At 36.3% G+C, this 21,734-nt stretch overlaps 1 protein-coding gene across 2 annotated transcripts in view; it reads left to right on the forward strand.

Moving 5' to 3' along the window:
• Positions 1-21,734, forward strand: part of IGSF11 (immunoglobulin superfamily member 11) — a 128,130-nt gene that overhangs the window by 74,841 nt on the left and 31,555 nt on the right.

The following is a 21,734-nucleotide window of genomic DNA, read 5'->3' on the forward strand; positions in this document are numbered from 1 at the left end:
CAGTAGCATATGTAATCTCAATCAGGAATCTTACTTAGAAGCTTGTATCTTCTCTAAGCAGAGAGTTGAGGCCCACAGTTCATGGCAGGGAGCATCCTAATGGATTCTCTGTCTAAAGAAAACTCCTACACACATTGCAGAATGGGTTTTCTGTTTGTACTCCTTACCTAATCCGTACAGCACCTCTAAAGTGCAGCTTTAACATCTGATATGGTGTGTCCAACTTTATGAGCAAAACAGCCTTCTCTCCCCTACACGTATTTTGTAGGTGTCTCTCCAGTCCATAGAATTCAGCAAAAGTAGAATTTCTGCCAGAAGGAAATAGGGGGAGTCTGCACTTGGAATTTATGAAATGAAATGATGACTTCTATTAATGTTGAGAATCTCATTTGCTGCTTTTGTGTTCTCCACAATGCCTAACTCAATGCTAAGGGCAAAACTCGCCCTTAATAAATAGCTGTTCTCTGTTTGTCTATACTTCTGTTTCATCATATTATTATTATAATGCCTTTGGTGATAATTAAGTGTTGAAGAATATCTATTATAAAACACACTTATTAATCCTTAATGTCACAGACTGACCTTGTCATTATATCAGTTTTTACTCACTGCAAGTGAATCTATCTTTCTTCATTTTTGAATTCATTCCAGTGGCAGAAACAAACATAACTATAAAATGTTTATATTTCTTGAAGTTGTAGTGAATGTGCATGCATCCTTTGTAATAATTCTTTTTATCTTACTGCTTATAACATTTTCTTGTTTTTTTTTTTCCACTGACTAGGGAAAGTTGGAGACTAATGAAATGCATGGCTATAAGATTCCTGGCCATAGTCCTCATATAAGCATCTCTGAATACAATGTGATAAGGAAAGGGAAAAATTAACAAATTTAGTTACAAAATATGTCTATGTTCCTCCTCCTTTTCACTTTAAAGCATAAATGGTGGTCAGAGTAACGGTAATAACAATGGTTTCTGGATTCCAGTTTGTTGGCAACATTTGTCAACTTTCATGTAATTAATTCTTTTGTTATGGAAAGACAGTCATGGTGTTCATCATTGGCAAAGCTAATTATGAAATTTATTTAACCTTTCTTTTAGTTGACTTTGAATTTTTTCCTACCTCCTCTGAAATACTATACAGATATTTGGGGCAGTATGTGCAATTCTGAGAAATAGAAGAAAAAAAGGTGATTTTTAAGTGATTCTAGAATAAGCAATGTTAAGCTTAAGACTTCTTTTCCTTCTGAACTTCGACTCTTGTATTTTAGCACCTTTGATTTTAGGAGGAGGGCTTTTCAGCTATTGTAAAACTAACTTATTTTGCTAATGTCTTCCTAGTCAAATTGGAAATATGTAATAAGCTTAGTAGCCTAGAGAAAGTAAGAAAGATAGAAGTTTGTGGGTTGATGTCCTTTTTGGAGGCAAAGAAAGGAATGCTAGTTACTTTTCCCTTGGTCAAGTTGGTAACAAAACCACGTGTTCCTGTATTTAGCCAATTGACAGAGCACTTTCTGCTTAAGACTCTGCTGGCAGTTGACTGCTCTTTCAAAATAGGAATTACTTTCTACTTTACCTCAAAACAGAGGTAAAGTGGGGACTAGTAATTGCATTGAAAAATTATGTTTAAAATATGTTGCTTGTGAAATAAATGATGATTGGAGAAAATAAGCTAGACTACAAGGAATGGAGAGTGTGATGGTTAAGAGCATGCATGTGGGACCAGATTTCTTATATTCAAAATTTGATTCTGATAAGAGAATACTATTAACAACTCTATGTCAACAAATTTGTTAACTTAGGCGAAATGGACCAATTCCTTAAAAGACACAATTTGCCAGAACTCATACGAGAAGAAATAATTTAAACAAGCCTATGTCTGTTAAAGATATTGAATTAATAATTAACTCTGGTTACTTTTATGTGTAAACTTGAGTGGGCTGTGGGTACCTAGATTAAACATTTTTTTCTGAATGTTTCTATGGGGTCTTTCTAGCTGAGATTAGCATTTGAGTAGTTGGACTAAGTAAAGTAGATTGTCCTCCCCAGTGTGAGTAGATATCGTCTAGTCAGTTGAGAGCCTGAATAGAACAAAAAATGAAAGGAGGAGGAATTCACCTTTTTTTCCTGCCTTACTGTCTGAGTTGACAGGTCTCATCTCATCTTCTGCCCTTGGACAGGGATTTGCATAATCAGGTCCACTGGTTCTTAGACCCTCAGACTTGGACTGATTATACCCAAGCTTTCCTGGGGTTCCTGCTTGTAGATGGAAAATCATGGGACTTCTCAGCCTGTCTAATCTGGTGAGCCAATTCCTCATAATAACCCCCCTCTCCCCCGCACAACACACTCACAGAGACATACCTTGTTTCATTGTGCTCCAGTGTATTATGCTTCACAGATACTACATTTTTCACACATTGAAGGTTTAAGGCAGCCCTGCATCTAGCAGGTCTATCAGTACTGTTTTCCCAACAACACATGCTCACTTTGTGTTTCTTTGTCACATTTTGGTAATTTTCACAATATCTCAAACTTTTTCATTATTACTCTATCATGATTTGTGATCAGTGATCTCTTTTTTCTTAACTCTGCAGCTTTGCAGTGATTAACGATCTTTGATAGTACTGTTGTAATTGTTTCAGGATGCCACAAACTAGCCATACAAGATGGCAAACTCAGTAAATACTGTGTGTTCCAACTGCTCCACTGATCAGCTGTTTGCCTGCCTTTCTCTCCTCTGTTCTCCCTGTTCCCTGAGACAAAACAATATGGAAATTAGGCCAGTTGCTAACCCTATAATAACCTCGAAGTATTCAAGTGAAAAGGAAGAGCTACACGTCTCTTGCTTTAAATCAAAAGCTAGACATGATTAAGCTTAGTAAGGAAGGCATGTTGAAAGCCTAGATAGGCCAAAAGCTAAGCCTCTTGGTATTAAACACCCAAGTTGTGAATGAAAAGGAAAAGTTTTTGAAGGAAATCAAAAGAAACACCCAAGTTGTGAATGAAAAGGAAAAGTTTTTGAAGGAAATCAAAAGTGATACTCCAGTGAACACACAACTTAGAGTGAAAGAGCCTTATGGCTGATATGGAGAAAGTTTTGCTGGTCTGGATAGCCACAATGTTAAACATTAAAGCTGGTCTGGATAGCCACAACATTAAACCAAAACCTAATCTAGAACAATGCCCTATCTTTTTTCAGTTATATGAAGACTGAGAGGGGTGAGGAAGGCACAGAAAAAAGTTTGAAGCTAGTTCATGAAGTTTCGGGAAGGAAGTAGTCTTCATAACATGAAAGTACCAGGTAAAGCAGCAAGTGCTGATTTAGAAGCTGCAGCAGGTTATGCAGAAGATCTAGCTAAGATCATTGAAGAAGATGCCTACACTAAACAACAGATTTTCAGCGGAGATGAAAAACAGCCTTCTGTTGGAAGAAAATGCCATCTAGGACTTTCATAGCTAGAGAAGTCAGTGACTGGATCCAAAGGTTCAAAGGACAGGCTGACTCTCTTGTTAGGAGCTAATGCAGCTGGTGACTTTAAGTGGAAACCAGCACCCATTTACCATCCTGAAAATCCTTGAGCCCTTAAGAATTACACTAAATCTCCTCTACCTGTGCTCTGTAAATGGCATAACAAAGCCTGGGTGATAGCACATCTGTTTATAGCAGGGTTTACTGAAAATTTAAAGCCACCTGTTGAGACCTACTGTTCGGGAAAAAAAGATTCTTTTCAAAATATTAGGGCTCATTGACATTGCATTTAGCCACCCAAGAGTGCTGATGGAGACATACAAGGAGATTAATGTTGTTTTCATGACAGCTAGTGAAACTGTATCCCCATCTCTCACCTTATAAAAAAATCAACTCAAGATGGATCAAAGACTTTAAGACCTGAAACCATAAAAATTATAGAAGATAACCCTCACAGCTTAGCTCCTACTTATGAGTGAGAACACATATTTGGTTTTCCATTCCTCAGTTACTTCACTTAGAATAATGGTCTACAGTTCCATCTGGGTTGCTGTGAATGCCATTATTTCATTCCTTTATATGGCTGAGTAGTATTCCATGGTGTGTGTGTGTGTGTGTATATATGTATATACCATAATTTCTTTATCCACTCGTTGATTGATGGGCATTTGGGCTGGTTCCATATTTTTGCAATTGCAAATTGTGCTGCTATAAACATGCATGTGAAAGTATCTTTTTCATATAATGACTTTGGGTAGATACCCAGTAGTGGAATTGCTGAATCAAACGGTAGTTCTGCTTTTATTAATAGTTCTTTAGGGAATCTCCACACTGTTTTCCATAGTGGTTGTACTAGTTTACGTTACCACCAGCAGTGTAAAATTGTTCCCTTTCTACTTCATCAATGCCAATATCTATTATTATTTTTTTATTATGGCCATTCTTGCAGGAGTAAGGTGGTATTGCATTGTGGTTTTGAAGTGATTTCACCATTTGATAGCATTTACCCATATTTATTCATTCTGTGATCTATCAATCAAGGAATAACTTCAGCTGTCAAGTCTTCTCGTTTAAGAAATATATTTCATAAGTATTGAAGGAAATTAAAAATGCTACTCCAGTGAACACACAACTTACCCTTTTCATTCACAATTTGGCTGTTTGATGCATTTTATCACTACCATGGATAGTGATTCCTCTAATGGATCTGGGCAAAGTCCATTGAACACCTTTTGGAAAGGGTTTACAATTACAGATGCCATTATGAACATTTGTGTCATGGGAGGAAGTCAAAATATTAACAGGAATTTGTGAGAAGTTGATTCCAACCCTGGTGCATGACTTTGAGAGGTTCAAGACTTTAGAAGAGGAAGTCACTGCAGATGTGTCGGAAATAGCAAAATAGCTAGAATTAGAAATTCATATGGACCCTCCCCAAAAAGCCTTCATAGCCAAACAAGACTAAGTAAAAAGAACAAATCTGGAAGCTTCACATTACTTGACTTCAAACTACACTAGAAGGCCATAGTCACCAAAACAGCTTGGTTCTGGCATAAAAATAGGCACATGGACCAATGGAACAGAATAGAGAACCCAGAAATAAAGCCAAATACTTACAGCCAACTGATCTTCGACAAAGCAAATGAAAAGGTAAAGTGGGGAAAGAACACCCTATTCAACAAAGGTGCTGGGATAATTGGCAAGGTACATGCAATAGAAGAATGAAATGGAGTCATCTCTCACCTTATACAAAAATCAACTCAAGATATATCAAGGACTTAAATCTAAGACCTGAAACCATAAAAGTTGTAGAAGATAACATTGGAATAACCTTTCTAGACATTGGCTTAGGGAAGGACCTCATTACCAAGAACCCAAAAGCAACTGCAACAAAAACAAAGATAAATAGATGGGACTTAATTAAACTAAAAAGCTTATGCACAGCAAAAGAAGCAATCGGCAGAGTAAACTGACAACCCACAGAGTGGGAAAAAATCTTCACAGTCTATACATCTGACAAAGGACTAATATCCAGAATCTACAAGGAACTCAAACAAATTAGCAAGAAAAAAACTATCCAACCAAAAAGTGGGCTAAGGACATGAGACAGTTCTCAAAAGAAGACATAAGTGGGCAATACACACATGAAAAAATGCTCAACGTCACTATCGATCAGGAAAATACAAATCAATACCACAATGCGATATCACCTCACTTCTGCAAGAATGGCCATAATAAAAAATAAAAATAAAAAAATACTAGATGTTGGCATGGATGAGGTAGAAAGGGAACAATTTAACACCACTGGTGGGAATGTAAACTAGTACAACTACTGTGAAAAACAGTGTGGAGATTCCTTAAATAAATGTTAATAAAAGTAGAACTACCATTTGATCCAGTAATACCATTATTGGGGATCTACCCAGAGGAAAAGAAGTCATTATACAAAAAAGATACTTTCACATGTGTGTTTATAGCAGCGCCATTTGCAATTGCAAAAATAAGGAACTAGCCCAAATGCCCATCAATCAACAAGTGGATAAAGAAATTGTGGTATATATTCATGTATACCGTGAAATAATAGCCATAAAAAGGGTTGAAATAATGGCATTTGCAGCAACCTGGGTGGAATTGGAGACCATTATTCTGAGTGAAGTAACTCAGGAATGGAAAACCAAACATCCTGTGTTCTCACTCACAGGCGGGAGCTAAGCTGTGACGGCTCAAAGGCATAAGAATAATACAAGGGACTTTGGGAATGCGGGGAAAGATTGGAAGGGGGGTGTGGGATAAAAGACTACATATTGGTTACAGTGTATACTGCTCAGGTGATGGGTGCACCAGTATCTCACAAATCACCACTAAAGAACTTATCCATGTAACCAAACACCACCTGTTCCCCAAAAACATGTGGAAATAAAAATAAAAATGAAAAAATAATTTTAAGATCTCAGGAAAAATAACAACATAAAAACGGGAGTTTTCCAAATAAAGTGATTTCACCATTTGATCAGTGCATTCAAAACTTTATTATTATAATTCCTTTAAGTGCTTGTGTTTTATGAGTCGTATTTCAGTTATAAGATCCAATTTTTACTTCTCATTTTTGCATATCTACAAGTTTTCTGAAAAAATCATGGGAAATTCTGGTAATATTTATACCCTAATTTGACAAATGCTCAATCATCTTTATTATATTAAAAGCTTATTCTGTCTTTAAAAAAATGGAACCTGAAGATGTGATTGAATTGTTGCAATCTCATGATAAAACTTTAACAAACGAGACGTTGCTTCTTATGGATGAGTAAAGAAAATGGTTTCTTGAGATGGAATCTACTCCTGGTGAAGATGTGAACAATGTTGAAGTGACAACAGAGGATTTAGAATGTCATATAAACTTAGATGATAATAGCAGGATTTGAGAGGATTGACTCCAATTTTTTTTTTTTTTTTTATTATTATACTTTTAAGTTGTAGGGTACATGTGCATAACGTGCAGGTTTGTTACATATGTATACTTGTGCCATGTTGGTGTGCTGCACCCATCAACTCGTCATTTACATCAGGTATAACTCCCAATGCAATCCCTCCCCCCTCCCCCCTCCCCATGATAGGCCCCGGTGTGTGATGTTCCCCTTCCTGAGTCCAAGTGATCTCATTGTTCAGTTCCCACCTATGAGTGAGAACATGCGGTGTTTGGTTTTCTGTTCTTGTGATAGTTTGCTAAGAATGATGGTTTCCAGCTGCATCCATGTCCCTACAAAGGACACAAACTCATCCTTTTTGATGGCTGCATAGTATTCCATGGTGTATATGTGCCACATTTTCTTAATCCAATCTGTCACTGATGGACATTTGGGTTGATTCCAAGTCTTTGCTATTGTGAATAGTGCTGCAATAAACATACGTGTGCATGTGTCTTTATAGTAGCATAATTTATAATCCTTTGGGTATATACCCAGTAATGGGATGGCTGGGTCATATGGTACATCTAGTTCTAGATCCTTGAGGAATCGCCATACTGTTTTCCATAATGGTTGAACTAGTTTACAATCCCACCAACAGTGTAAAAGCGTTCCTATTTCTCCACATCCTCTCCAGCACCTGTTGTTTCCTGACTTTTTAATGATCGCCATTCTAACTGGTGTGAGATGGTATCTCATTGTGGTTTTGATTTGCATTTCCCTGATGGCCAGTGATGATGAGCATTTTTTCATGTGTCTGTTGGCTGTATGAATGTCTTCTTTTGAGAAATGTCTGTTCATTGACTCCAATTTTGAAAGAATTTCTGCTGTAGGTAAATGCTATCAAACATCATTGCCTGCTACAGAGAAATCTTTAATGAAAGGAGTGTCAAAGTAGCAAATTTCGTTGTTGCCTTATTACCACAGCCAGGCAAGCTGTCCGTAACCATTAACCTGATTATTCAGCAGCTGTCTATTAGCAAAAAGATGACGACTCACTGAAGGCTCAGATGATCGTTAGCATTTTTAGCCATGAAGTATTTTTTACTTTAAGATATGTACTTTTTTACATAATGCTACTGCATACTTAGTAGACTACGGTATAGTGTAAATACAACTTATATGCACTGGGAAATCAAAAAATGTGTGTAACTTGCTTTATTGAGATTTTTACTTTATTTTAGTGGTCTGGAACAAAATCTCTAATATCTCTGAGGTATGTCTGTATGTTTACATACAGTATGCCTGTATGTATACATATAAGTATGCCTGCATGTATATAGCCAGCCCTCTATATTTGTGGGTTGTACATCCATGGATTCAACCAAACACAGATTGAAAGTATTTTGGGGAAAAAAATTAAAAAAAACCAACAATAAAAAATACAAATAGAAACACAATACTATATTTACATAGCATTTACATTATGTTAGGTATTGTATGTAATCTGGAGATGATTTAAAGTATTTGAGAGAATATTTGTAGGTTACATGCAAATACTGTACCACCTTATATAAGAGACTTGAGCATTTGGGATTTTGGTGTCTGGGGGGTGTCCTGGAACCAATCTCAATGGATACTGATGGGTTGAACTAATACAGGCGAAGGACTTAGAATGGTTCCTAACACATAGTTAATAACCAATAAAGTGATAGATATTATTAGTCTACTATTATTTTTAAAAGAAGTATCACTTGAAGCTTTCTTGATGTTTTGTGAAAAAGAATCTGAAAAATAATACTACCACATTTTGTAGGATAGAAAAATCAAATGCTTATGTGTGTGTGTAGTTGTATCTGTGTGATGGAGAATTAGAAAATGTTAAGATGCAGTGGCCAACTGGGGAGTAGCCTGCCTATAAGTTTCAATTTAGATTAAAAGCTGAAATACTCTAATCACCAAACCATACTCATCTGTCAGCCAGCTTTGATGTATGAATCACCAGTTGCAATCCCTGATATAAGGTATACATGCATGAAACATAGCTTAGTTCTATAAAAAGACTGAGTATTTAAAGCTGTGCTATCATGCTAGCCATTAACCACATATGGACGTCTAAATTAAATTCAGTTCCGCAGTCACATTAGGTACAATTCACATGCTGAATAGACACATGTGGCTACTACTATGTTGAGTGGTGCAGATACAGGACATTTTCATCATTACAGAAAGTTCTGTTGGATAGAGCTGACCTAATGGCTTATAAACATATTCATTTATTACTGTCTACCAAGTTATCCGTTCCTTGATGAGAAATCACCAAGCCAGAGCCAGTAGACCGGTTATGCTCAGTACTGTAAGATTGGTCTTATACTGCTTAGCTGTTAATCTGCTCCCCAGCAGCGGCTTACAAGTTTGTTTTTGAGGTTCCCCCAACCTCGCAAAGCTCTTGGTTTGGTGACTATAGGCCTCTGGCATTAGTTGATTCTCCAGGTTGAGGAGAAAATTTGATAGGGGAACAAAGTAGTTTATTTTCCCCCATGAACATCAACGGATACATTATTAATGCCTTTCCAGGCAAGAAGGGGAAAATTGATTTGGGGTATATATATGCTTGCATGTATGTATTTTTTTCACCTACTAGGAGAAATACATCAGTGAGAAAGCTTAACCTTGAATATTGTCTATAAAATATATAAAAGGCATATTACCTTAGGAATTTTTTACTGTGTCATCATACTGTTGTATCTCGTCGTGGCAATCAACATTTGCTATCACTAGAATAATGCTTTATTGTTTATAATAGGAAATAGCACAATTTTAACCTTAATGGTGATTTGAAGAATTTTTACTGTGTTAGAACTTAACCGGAGAGAGCTTGATCTGGCGAGGAGTTGATATAACAGATCAGATCCCTTAGGGCTATTCAGGTTAGTGGATAGGATTGTGTCTCTTTTGCCATTCATGATGGAGCCCACGTGTTACTCCTTAAGCAGAGAAAGTATAGAGGGAACATGTATGTGCTGTGGTTTCTTTAGAAAGAGTGATAGCATCAAGTATTACATGTTTCATGGGAAGTATAAATTTATGCTTCCATTCCTGACTCAATAAATATTAGGGATAATTCTTTATATTTCCCTTTTTTATTGAGGGTTTGCATTGGTAATTATTCCTTCCCCTCTCCAGCATAACCTAATTTGTTCTAGGCCTTGGGCTTGAGGACTAAGGCCAATTTTCATTGGTAAATTAATTTCAAATATTACCCTCACATTAGAGTAAATGCATCACTTCTCCCCAAGGGAAGATACGCAGAGGCTTTTTGACCTACCTGGAACAGCTGTTTGCTTAATCCTTTCTCCTGGGGCTGTGTGTTACAGTAGAAAGAAAATGAACATCATGAGACTTGAATTTTAGTCTTGGCTTTGATAAATGTTTTGGATTACTTTATGCAAGCTACTTTATTACTCTGAGTCCTTCCTTATTTTGTGTGTAAAATGAAGGTAACAGCAGCAATGCCCACCTAATTTGCGAGAATGTTGAGAATAATACATGCAAAATTGAAACTGCTTAGAGCCCTCAGAGGAAAGATAACAGATCTCAGGTTCAGGTTTCATCACATTTCAGTTATGCATACTTCATTATTAAAGCCTCTTAGATGTTAACAATTATGGAGTCTGTTTAGAGTTCAGGAGAATCTTATTATTGAAGTGGTGTTTGTGTGGTTTTTGTGTCTGTGTATGTTCATGTGTTGTATTTCTTTTCAATGATGTGAGTGGTCAGACTACCCGTAGGGTTTTTTAAGCTTCTGGGCAACTCTGAGGCAGAGTATAACCTTTTTTTTTTTTCCTCAGGTGGCTAAAGCAATCCTAGTGAGACAGTGCATGAGTAATAGTAACAGAGGAGTTAAGCAGTTGTGACTTTCTGCTCCAATAGTAGAATGGTAAAAATCTTTGTTCTCTTTTTTGGTTTCTTGGGACGATGGTCTTGGTGGCTGTTGACATTTTCTGTGGACTCTCTGGTGCCTCTTGTGCCCTTTATCCCCTGTGCTACCCTGGTTGAGCTGGGGGCCAAAGAGTATCATTTTCCTACCAGTTATTTTATGAAGTTTATCAGGATGTCTTTGCCTTCGTTATCATTTTATTTAAAAAATTGTGCCTTTAAATGTAATGTTTGCTTTCTTTTTTTTTTCTTTTTTTTTGTGATGGAGTCTTGCCCTGTCACCCAGGCTGGAGTGCAGTGGCGCCATCTTGGCTCACTGCAAGCTCCACCTCCCGGGTTCACGCCATTCTCCTGCCTCAGCCTCCTGAGTAACTGGGACTACAGGCGCCCGCCGCCATGCCCAGCTATTTTATTTTTTAATTTTTATTTTTGGTAGAAACGCGGTTTCACCACGTTAACCAGGATGGTCTCGATCTCCTGACCTCGTGATCTACCTGCCTCAGCCTCCCAAAGTGTTGGGATTACAGATGTAAGCCGCTGCGCCCGGCCTAATGTTTGCTTTTTAAGGTTCTTACAGTTTTCTCGTAAGGAACTAGGGATAAATTCCCAGCATTTGAGTCAGAGAACAGGATAACAAATGGCTGTATTTACTATGACATCCAACACTGATCCCCCTTGTTGACTATTACCACCCTGTTTACCAGACCCAAAGTTTAACCTGTAGACCTTTTCCCTGCTTAATTTGAGTTTCTGGTCAAGTCAAGGATTCTGTAATCACCCATTTTGTGGGAACTTCATTTCTTGTGTTTTGGGACTTAGCATGCTGCTTTCATATCCACTGCTTTCTGAAGTCTCAAGTTTTCACGTAGACACAAGTCCCTGAGACCTGCCGTGTCCCAGCAGATTTCCTGCAGAGAAGTACTCCTCTGCCTTTTCCTCCCATGACTCTTGAATTCTTATAGTAATTTCTGAGGGTAACAGTGACAATATCTTATTTTCAGTACAAAATACATTTATTATCTGATATGTCCAGGAATCTGTGTTGCAAGAAAGACACAGTGCATTTCAGCTGTTTGGTAACATTCCTTACATTTTACATTTTGCCATTTGCAAAGCACTTTCACAGCATGTTTCTATGTATATATTTAACATGGGTGTGTATATACCCATACATGGGGTAGAATTGCTGGTTCATAGAATTTGCGTATGTTTAGAAAATTGCCAAACCATTTTTTAAAAAGTGGTTGTTCTACATCTGTGCATGTGCTTATAACCTAAATGCCAGTCAACAATAGAATGGATGATTAGCTTATGGTGTATTCCTGAATCCAAGTATACTACATGGTAATAGAAATAAATGAACTGTAGCTATATTTAACAATCTGTATAAATCTTCCCAACAAAAGCTGGAGCAGAAGAAGCCAAACACACACAAAATATACAGTATGATTCTGTTTATATCAGGTTAACAATAGGCAAAACTAAAAGTATGATGTTAAAAGTCAAGATAGAAGTTACCCTGAATGGGGGAGGCTAGTGACTAAAAAGGGGCACAAAGAGGGCTTGTTTAGGAATCTGGTAGTGTTCTGTTTCTTGTTTTACACCATGTGCTGCTTACAAAGGTGTGTTCTTTATGAGAAATCATTGAGAAGTATACTTGAGGTGTGTGTTTTTTCTTTATGTCCACATGCTTCAAAACACTCACATGAAAATGTGAATTTATAGCTAACTTTTGTCTTATTTATAACAGTATTGGATTTATTTACTGTTGTAAATAAATTCTTATTTATCCATCAATTTAAGGAACATTTATTTCATTTCACTTCTTGATTATGACAAAATCGTTTCTTGTTATTTGTCAGTCTTACTCTTATAATCCACATCTCAACAGCCACTTTCTTCATGAAACTTTATAATTACTGCTCTTTTGTTGATATCTAACCTGGATAACTGATTTCATCCCTAAATCTTCAGATTGTGCATGTATATGTTTGTTGGATATTTCTATGTTTGTTAATTAGTTGCAAGCCATTTTGCACTTAGTAATATCTTTGTCACAAAACCACAGACAACCTTGAAGAGTAATGAATTTTCTGAAGGATTAAATTGAAATGTTGTGAGGCTCCCTCTCTAGTTCTTAGGGGGTTCAGTATATCAGAGGGTGTCCACTGTGTGAAGGAAAGTTGTAGTTAGTGTCTAGGACTGCTGCTCTTCTGGTCTCAACTGGAAGTTGTTTTAGAAGGAGAGAAAAGAGAGTAACTTTAAAAATTATTTGGAAGGAAATTACTAATATTGTTTAAGTAGTTGTAGTACTTTAAATTCTTAACAATTTTCTCAACCCTTTAACTCAGAAGTTGGTGGAAGCAACTCCTGACCTGGTGATCCGCCCACCTCGGCCTCCCAAAGTGCTGGGATTACAGGTGTGAGCCACCGCGCCCGGCCATGTGCATTTGTTAAACAGTTAACGTTAAGCCAAAATAAAGAAACAGTGATAGCAGACTAGGGAGCATTGTGCCCAAAGAGTGGCTGTACTCTTATTGTTTTACCTGTCATAAAAATGCCTGTTAGTGGTGACCCTTTCTAGATTTTCTGGTTTTAAACCTAGGAGAATGACTAATAGGGGTAAGAAGTGCTTTTCACCAGCAGTATGACATACATTGGACACAAAGTCATAATCCTGTAACATGACTACTATGTCAGTCTTAGTTATTCAGGAATAGTAAGAGAGGTAAAAGCTTATTCTTCTGGACTAAACATTGAGAAATCTCTTGGGCCTCAAAAGATTTCTTTTTTTCCTCTTCTTCTTCTTCTTTTTTTTTTTTAAAGTAAAATAGGCTCATTTTAGAGATTAAATCTGTTGTAAAGTGCTACAAATAGGTTGCAAGTATAAGTACTATAGAAAAATTACAATAATACTATGCTAGCCTAGTGTTTTAGTGGTTAGTCTTCTATAACAATATGAAATCTTGGGAGGAAGTTGTGTGATTTCTAAAAAAATCATTACTGAATTCATTTTTCAGCATTTATATGTGTGTGTGTGTGTAGCACCAGTGGTTAATAATGTATGTATATTTTTTGTCTTCCCATCTGTTTCTTGCTCCTGCAGTTCTATGGTTGCTATGGAGAAGGTTATGATAAGGAAAAGCACAATAAGGTTAAAAGTTCTTCTCTTTATCTGGGACAGAAATAACAATCTGCCACCACACCATCCTTTTTTACGCCCTCTGCCCTCATGTGATGATCTTCAATACTGCAGTGCCTGTTGCTGACGGGGAGATGGTTTGATGCTATATTTAAAAAAATTACACAGAGGAGCTAATTCTCTTCTTTTTTGCTTCTTTTAAGGTTGATGACTTTCATAATTTTAGTCTAGGCACAGAACGGAAGGAGAGAATAAGCATATTAGGATGAATTGTCAACCCGGGACATTTCTGGTTTGTGTGGGTGGTTTTTTCCTTTAATTTCATTTGTGTGTTTCAAATTTTTTTTATTTTTTATTTGCTGATACGAGGTAAGAAAAGCTTAGAGAAAGGACCTGATGTGGAACAGTTAGGATTTGGTTAATCTGCTTAGAAATAACACTAATCTCTAGATCAGATGCTGTCAACAATACAGTGCCTTCTATCCCCATTATCTTCCTCTACTCTTTCCTTGCTTATTCTTCCTGCACTCTGTGGTTTCATTTAGTTTTATCTTTTCATTTCTTACCAATTTTTGTTTTTAAATATTTCTTTCCTACTTTTCCTTTACATTTTACTTTTGAATTTCACCATGGCTTCATCATGGGGTTTTTGACTTTGAGGTGGCAGGGTGGAAAGCATGGATATGTAATAACTCATATGCCAAAATAAGCTTCTTCCTAATATATGCTTCAGAGTAACTTTGTGTTACTTTCAATAATCACAGTTGTAGGTCTGTGTCAAAATAAGAGTATGACCACAATTTTCTTGAGAAGTTTGATGCTACTGGGACGATTATATGACACTAGGTGAATACGTGCTATTTTCTGTCCTCTGTTTTCTGTTTTTTTTTTTTCTGCTTATTTGTACATTATTTTTTGAGATCAAATTCAATTGCTCTTTTTTAAAAACCTCCTTTGTGCAAGGCATTTAATGTATATTTCTTCAAAGTGATTTTGTGAGGCAGATATTTTTATGCCTTTTCTTGAAGATGCCAAAAAACTAAGGCCAACAAATTAAAATAATGTGCCCCAGGCTACACAGTTAGTCGGTAGCTATACCTGAATTTTACATCCTGTGCTGTTTTCAGCATTCCTCAGAGGCTGTAAGGGGTAGGAGTTAGGAAAGGCTCTGGAGTCACACTAGATGTTGTTTTGAATCCCAGCTCCATCTCTGGGTCTCAGTTTCCTCATCTGTAAAATATGATTAATAGTCATATCACCTCCAAGTCTTGTTTTTTACTAAGCTTTATATATATCACTTAAAACAATACTTGGCACATAAATTCTTGATGAATAGCATCAAGTATATTGAACATTAAATATGTTGAACATTTACTATATTGTGGTCTATGTGTACAGTGACCTGAGCATATAGGTTCTACTTAGAATCAAATTGAGAAAGGCCTCTATTAAGAGAATTTAAAGTGTCATGACTATATCAAGGAAGTACAGGGTGCCATGAGGGCATTTAAAAAGGAAGCGTAGTCTGTTCTGGAGGTCAGCAGAATTTTGAAATCTAAAGGATGAGTAGAAATGAGAGGGATACAGAGAGTGTGTGTGTGTGTGTGTGTGTGTGTGTGTGTGTGTGTGTGTGTCTTTCAAGCTAAGGCAATAGACCACACAAATCTTAGATGGGAGAGCGCAGTGTGTTGCTGGACCTGAGAAAAGTCCACTGTGGAAGAAAGTACTATAAGACTGGCTGGAAAGATAGGCAAAGGTCAGATTAAGCAGAGCCTTGAAGGTCATAGAAAGTAAACTTAGATACATTGTATCAGAACCTAATGATGATGCCGTATTACCTTTATCTATATTCCTAGACTTCAAGAGAACTTCTGAAAGGATAACCAAACTCTCTGCTTCCACATTTAAAATATTTGTATATTAAAAACTGAAGAATGCTTTAAACTAGTTAGAAGTTAAACTAGTACTAACACAAACGTATCTAAAAATCAAGAAAAATTTTAAAAGTAGTGTTTAATTTGGAAAGAAGCAGTGCTACTGGTGAACAAGAATAAAATATTTCAGTTGAGCCATTTTTAAAAAGAATTTAATTGGTTTCAGAATGTAACATCCTTCCTGATGGTTTCAGATGGCTTTATTTGTTCATAAATAACTCTACTTGTTGATTTAGCCACTTTTGTCATATGAATGCTTCATTAAACAAATGGAGCTTGCTCATTATAGCCAAGTAGAGCTATATTCAACCAAGTGGTGAAGTTGAGAGTACACGGTTGTATTTAACAGCAAAGGCCCTTTATCTGGCCTCTTGCCATCTGGAAACTCTAGATAGCATTTCCCAATATAAATCTCAATGTAGTAACCAGACTGATAAGGACATGCAACTATAGCATCACAATGTCAGAGAGGCCTACCAAAATATAAAGTGCTCCGTATACAGGAAAGAAAAATGCGTTCTTCTCACCCTATTCATTATCCAAGTTAAAAGCCTAGATTTTCAGAAGTCCTTTAGAAAGCTAAGCAGCAAGGAATTTTTATTTTATTTTCCCTGAAAAAGGCCAGTCACATGGAAGTTCAGATTTGGCTAGAGGGGTATCACTGTAATAAAAGACAATCCTGAAATAGCGAAAAAATAGCCCCTAGATTCTGTCAGTTTTTTCTGTTCATTCCCTGCCTTGTCTTTAAACTATGATTTCTGAAATTTTTGAAAGCACAGAGATTTTTTTTTTTTTAAAGTCCTTATCTAATGCTTGGGGCATTAAGATTTATTTTTAAACTTTATTCATCATTTCTAGGCTCTACAACATTTTGTAAGAAATGTATATTTATCTGTTTTTTAAAATGTCAAGTTGAATTCAAATCTGAGACCCCTTTTTAAAAAAATCAATGTGGTCATTATCAATTATTGGGGCTCCCTTCTATACGCTGCAGTGTCTCTTATAGAGCCAGAATGCTGGGAGGACCCCTCTGGTCTTCTGTGGAGTAACTGCTTTTTGTTCAAGCCCACAGGATCCTTTGTGTTGCTCTGCAGCTTCTGTGCCTTGTAGGACACATGGAATGTTGTTATGACCAGAGCCCCAGTCTCCAGGACAGCCGTCCTCTTTGAGGCACCGTTATTTCCTTTGTCCTCTGAGCAAAGTAGAGCGTGGATTTCCTCTGTCAAGGAACTTGGCCAACTTCCATTCCCTCCCAGTAGTCTTTTTTCTCCTTTTTCAGGCTCAAAGGCAGCCCCTCCCACCTCCTCTGCCCTGGTATAGCTTCCTCAGTGAGCATAGGCTTCACATGAGACGGGAAGCCTGTTGATCTTCGGTAGTTTCATCTTTCCACCCTGCAAAGCCCACAAGATAAAGGAATACACAGAGGGCTTGACAAAGATAGGCTTAGAAGAGGTAGGAGAGAGGAAGGAGAAAGACATAATTTTTAATGTTTTCATTTGTTGCTTGCTATAGTCAGCATAGTCATATTCATGGGTGCAATCATATTTTGAATAGTATTTCTATTTGGAGGCATTCCCACGTTATGAGTCTGCCTCCCCAGTGTTAGAAATGAGAACTTGAATTTCTGGCCTCTTGTGCAGCTTGGACTTCGGCCCTTCAGTCAGATTCACATAGAGAATCTGTGGCCCTGACTGGAAAGAAGAAACTTGAAAGAAGAAACATGATAGAACAAGCTCTATGTTGAGCTTCTATTGCTAACATAGCAGCATAAGAGTATGTATGGCTTTGCAGGGTCATAGTGTTGTAGGGTTAAGTGCCTGATACAGCAGTGGGACATCATTCGTAGTTGCAGTAAAGTTTTGGCATTTGGGGTTTGGTGACAGGGACAGTTGCAGCAATTTTCTTAAGCCAGTTTTATGGTATAGTTATGGATGTTTTCCTGGAAGATTAGCTCTTTCTTTGTTTCTCAAGTCAACTCCATGATTCTGTAAGCTTCCCAACATACCTTTTGCTAAAAAAATTTAAAAAATCAGATTTATATAAGTATAACTTACATACAATAAAATCCCTCTTTTTAGGTATATAGTTTACTGTGTTTTGACAAATGTTTCGTCTTGTGTTCACTACCATAACCATGATGTACAATATTTCTATCCCTCCAAGGAGTTCCCTTCTGCCCTATGTAGTATTCCCTGCCCCACTCTAACCCTCAGTCCCAGCTCCGGCATCTGGCAACTGCTGCTTTGTTTTCTGCCCGTATAGGTTTGCTTTCTCCATGGATTTTTTTTTTTTTTTAATGGATACATACAGTATATAGCCATTTGTTTCTGGATTATTTCACTTAACACAATAGCTTTAATATTTAGTCATTTTGCATATATCAGAAGTTTGTGTGTTTTTTTTTCATAAGTAATATTTAATTAAATGGCTATGTCACAATTGTTTTATCCATTTGCAAGTTGATGGGCATTTGAGTTGTGTCTGGTATTTTGGCTATTAAAAATAAAGATGCAGTGAACATTTGCATATAGGTTTTCCTGTGGATCTGTATCTTTACTTGTCTTGCATAAATATCGGTAATTGGAATTGCTAGATTTATAGTTAAGTATACATTTAATTTTGTAAGAACATGTTTCCAAATAACTGTACTACCTTTCATTTCCTTCAGAAATGTATGAGAGTTAGTTGTTATATATTCTCGTCAACACTTAGCATTGTCATGTTAATATAGTATACTCTAGTTGATGTTTTGTATTATCTCAATATGGTTTTAAGTTCCCTGTTGACTAATGAAGTGGAGCGTCTTTTCAGGGTGTTATCACTCATTTGTATGCTTTCTATCTATAGTGAAGTGTCTGTTCAAATCTTTTGTGCATTTAAAAAATTGAGCTGTTTTGTTGAACTTTAAGAGTTTTTAGGTATTATAAATATAAGAACTTGCGTTTTGAAAATATTTTTTCCCAAACTATGGCTTGTATTTTTATTTTCTTAATAGTGTCTTTTGAAGACAAGAAACTGTTAATCTTGATGAGGTCTTCTCAATTTTTAAGTAGTTAATGCGTTTTGTATCCTATTCCAGAAGGCTTTTTCTAACTAAGAGTCACAGAGAATTTCTCCTGTGTTTTCTTCCAGAAGTTTTACAGTTTTTATTGATCTGTTTAAATTTTGTATCTAGTTTGAGTTGGTTTTTATATAAAGTATTAGATAAGGGCAGAGGTTTTTTTGTTTTGTTTTGTTTTTTTTTGCATATGGAGATTATTTTTTCCCCAGTGCAGTTTTTCAAAAAGAGTAAACTCTTCCCACTGAATGGCTTTGACACCTTTGTTGGAAATCAGTTGCCCATTTATGTATGAATCAATTTTTGGACTCTCTGTATGTCCTTATGCCAATGCTACTTTATCTATATTACTTTGTAACTTCTTTTTGAAAATTTGACTATTTTAATATTCACTTTTGTACATACATTTCAGGAGTAATTTGTCTATTTATACAAAACAGCTCAGTGAAAATTTGATTTGGATGCTATTAAATCTAAAGATAAATTTGGGTTGACTTGACCTCTTAACAGTATTGAGTCTTTTGACTAATGGTCACAGTTTGTCTCTCCATGCAGTAAAGTCTTTAAATTTCTCTCAGAAAAATTTTGTAATTTTCATTGCACAGATCTTACAGATATTTTCTTAAAGTTATCCCTAACTATTTCGTGTTTTGGATGCTATTGTAAGTGGTATCATTTTCAAATTTTAATTTCCAAATATTCATTGCTACTGTATAGAAAAATAGTTGCTGTTTGTATATTGGCCTTGATTTCTGAAACCTTGCTAATCTCATTTATTAGAATTAGTTTCTTTTTGTAGACTTGTAAGAATTTTTAATGTAGATGTGTTATCTGCAAATAAATACAATTTTACTTTAAAATTTTCAATCTATATGTCTTTTAATTCTTATTCTTGCCTTATTGCAGTGACTACGATCTGCATGTTAAATAGAAGTGGAAGAGCAGACATCTCTCCTTGTTCCTTACTGTCGGAGGAAAATCTTTTACCATTAAATTTGTTAGCTGTTTGAATTACTGGTACTGATAATATCTCTTTGTTCTTCTTTTAATGTCTGTAGGATCTGTAATTATGTCTCTTCTTTCTTATCTGATATTGATAATTTGTGACTTTTCTCTTTATTCTTTGTCAGTCTGGTTAGAGATTTATAAATTTTATTGACCTCAGATAACTAAACTTTGATTTGATTTACCCTGTTGTTTTTCTGTCTTTATTGAATTCTACTCCATCTTGATACTTTGCTTCTGTATGCCTGCATTTGATTTAATTTATATTACTTTTTTTAAAAGTTTCTTAAGGTGGAAACTTAGGTCATTGATTATAAGCCTTTCTTCTTTTCTAATATGCACATTTAGATGCTGCTATTACTTTTCTCTAAGTAATGCTTTGGTTGCTTCCCCATAAATTTTGGTATGTTGTGTTTCCATATTCACATAATTAAAAATATTTCCTAGTCTTCCTTGTGATTTCTTCTTTGACCTGTGAATTATTTAGAAGTGATTTTTTTTTTTTTTTTTTTTTTTTTTTTTTTTTTTTTTGAGAGGGAGTCTTGCTCTGCCACCCAGGCTGGAGTGCAGTGGCACGATCTTGGCTCACTGCAACCTTTGCCTCCTGGGTTCAAGCAGTTCTCCTGCCTCAGCCTCCCAAGTAGCTGGGACTATAGGCATATGCGACCACGCCTGGCTAATTTTTATATTTTTAGTAGAGACGGGGTTTCACCATGTTGGCCAGGCCAGTCTTGAACCCCTAACCTCAGGTGATCCACCTGCCTTGGCATCCCAGAGTGCTGGGATTACAGGCATGAGCCACTGCACCCGGCCCGAAGTGATTTAAAAAAAATACATGATGGTTTTCTGGATTTCTTCCTGTTAATTGAGTTTAACTCATATTCTTTGTATAACTTTAATTATTTAAAAATTTCTAAAGTTCATTTTATAGTCCAGAATATGTTCTGCCTTGATGAATGTTCCATGTCTACTTTAAAATAATGTATATTCTATGATGTTAGGTAGAACATCCTAAAATTTTCATTTATATTATGTTCATTGTTGAGGTCTTCTGTGTTTTTACTGTTTTTATCTGTTCTATAAGTTAATGACTGAGACTTGTTGCAATCACCATAATTGCAGGTTTTTTACTTTTTCTCCTTTTAGTTCTGTCAGAGTTTGCTTCTTGTACTTTGAAACTCTGTTGTGAGGTGCATACGCAGGACTGTTATGTTCTTGATGAATCAGACTGCCCTTTTGTCATTATGTAATATCCCTCTTTATGCCTGTTATAGTTACTTGACTCTTCTGTCTTCACATGCTACTGCTTTCCCAAATTCTTTGCTTTCTCAAACTATATTATCTTATAATAGTTACCTCATAATTAGCTGTCCAGCCTCTCCTTGGTGAATTGCTGATTCCTTGTATGATCACTTGTAGCCAGGATGTAAATAAGATCCTATTTCATAAACCATAGCGACTCATGTTCAAGGAATTGCTTCTTTGTCCTTTCTCTGAAGTCGGTTTTGAGTGTGGTAGCAATCATAGTAGCATGTCCATCATAACACTGCAAAACCTGGTTCTGCTTTTGTGCCTTGATTCTTTATAGCTAATTGTAATCACATTACTTGCTTAGTTTTAAATAAGAGGTTGCAAGCATAAATGCCCATAGGAGTCAGACAGGTAACATGATGGAGTAAAGTGGGTTATATCGTGGAATAACAGGAAGTGGGTGGGGATCCTGGCAGTGTGGAAAGCTCCTGTTTTGTCTAAAGGGGCAGCACTAATTAATTGCCATGT

The sequence above is a fragment of the Macaca mulatta genome, chromosome 2 (genome assembly GCF_049350105.2).
Source record: "Macaca mulatta isolate MMU2019108-1 chromosome 2, T2T-MMU8v2.0, whole genome shotgun sequence".
In the NCBI taxonomy this organism is placed as follows: Eukaryota; Metazoa; Chordata; class Mammalia; order Primates; family Cercopithecidae; genus Macaca; species Macaca mulatta.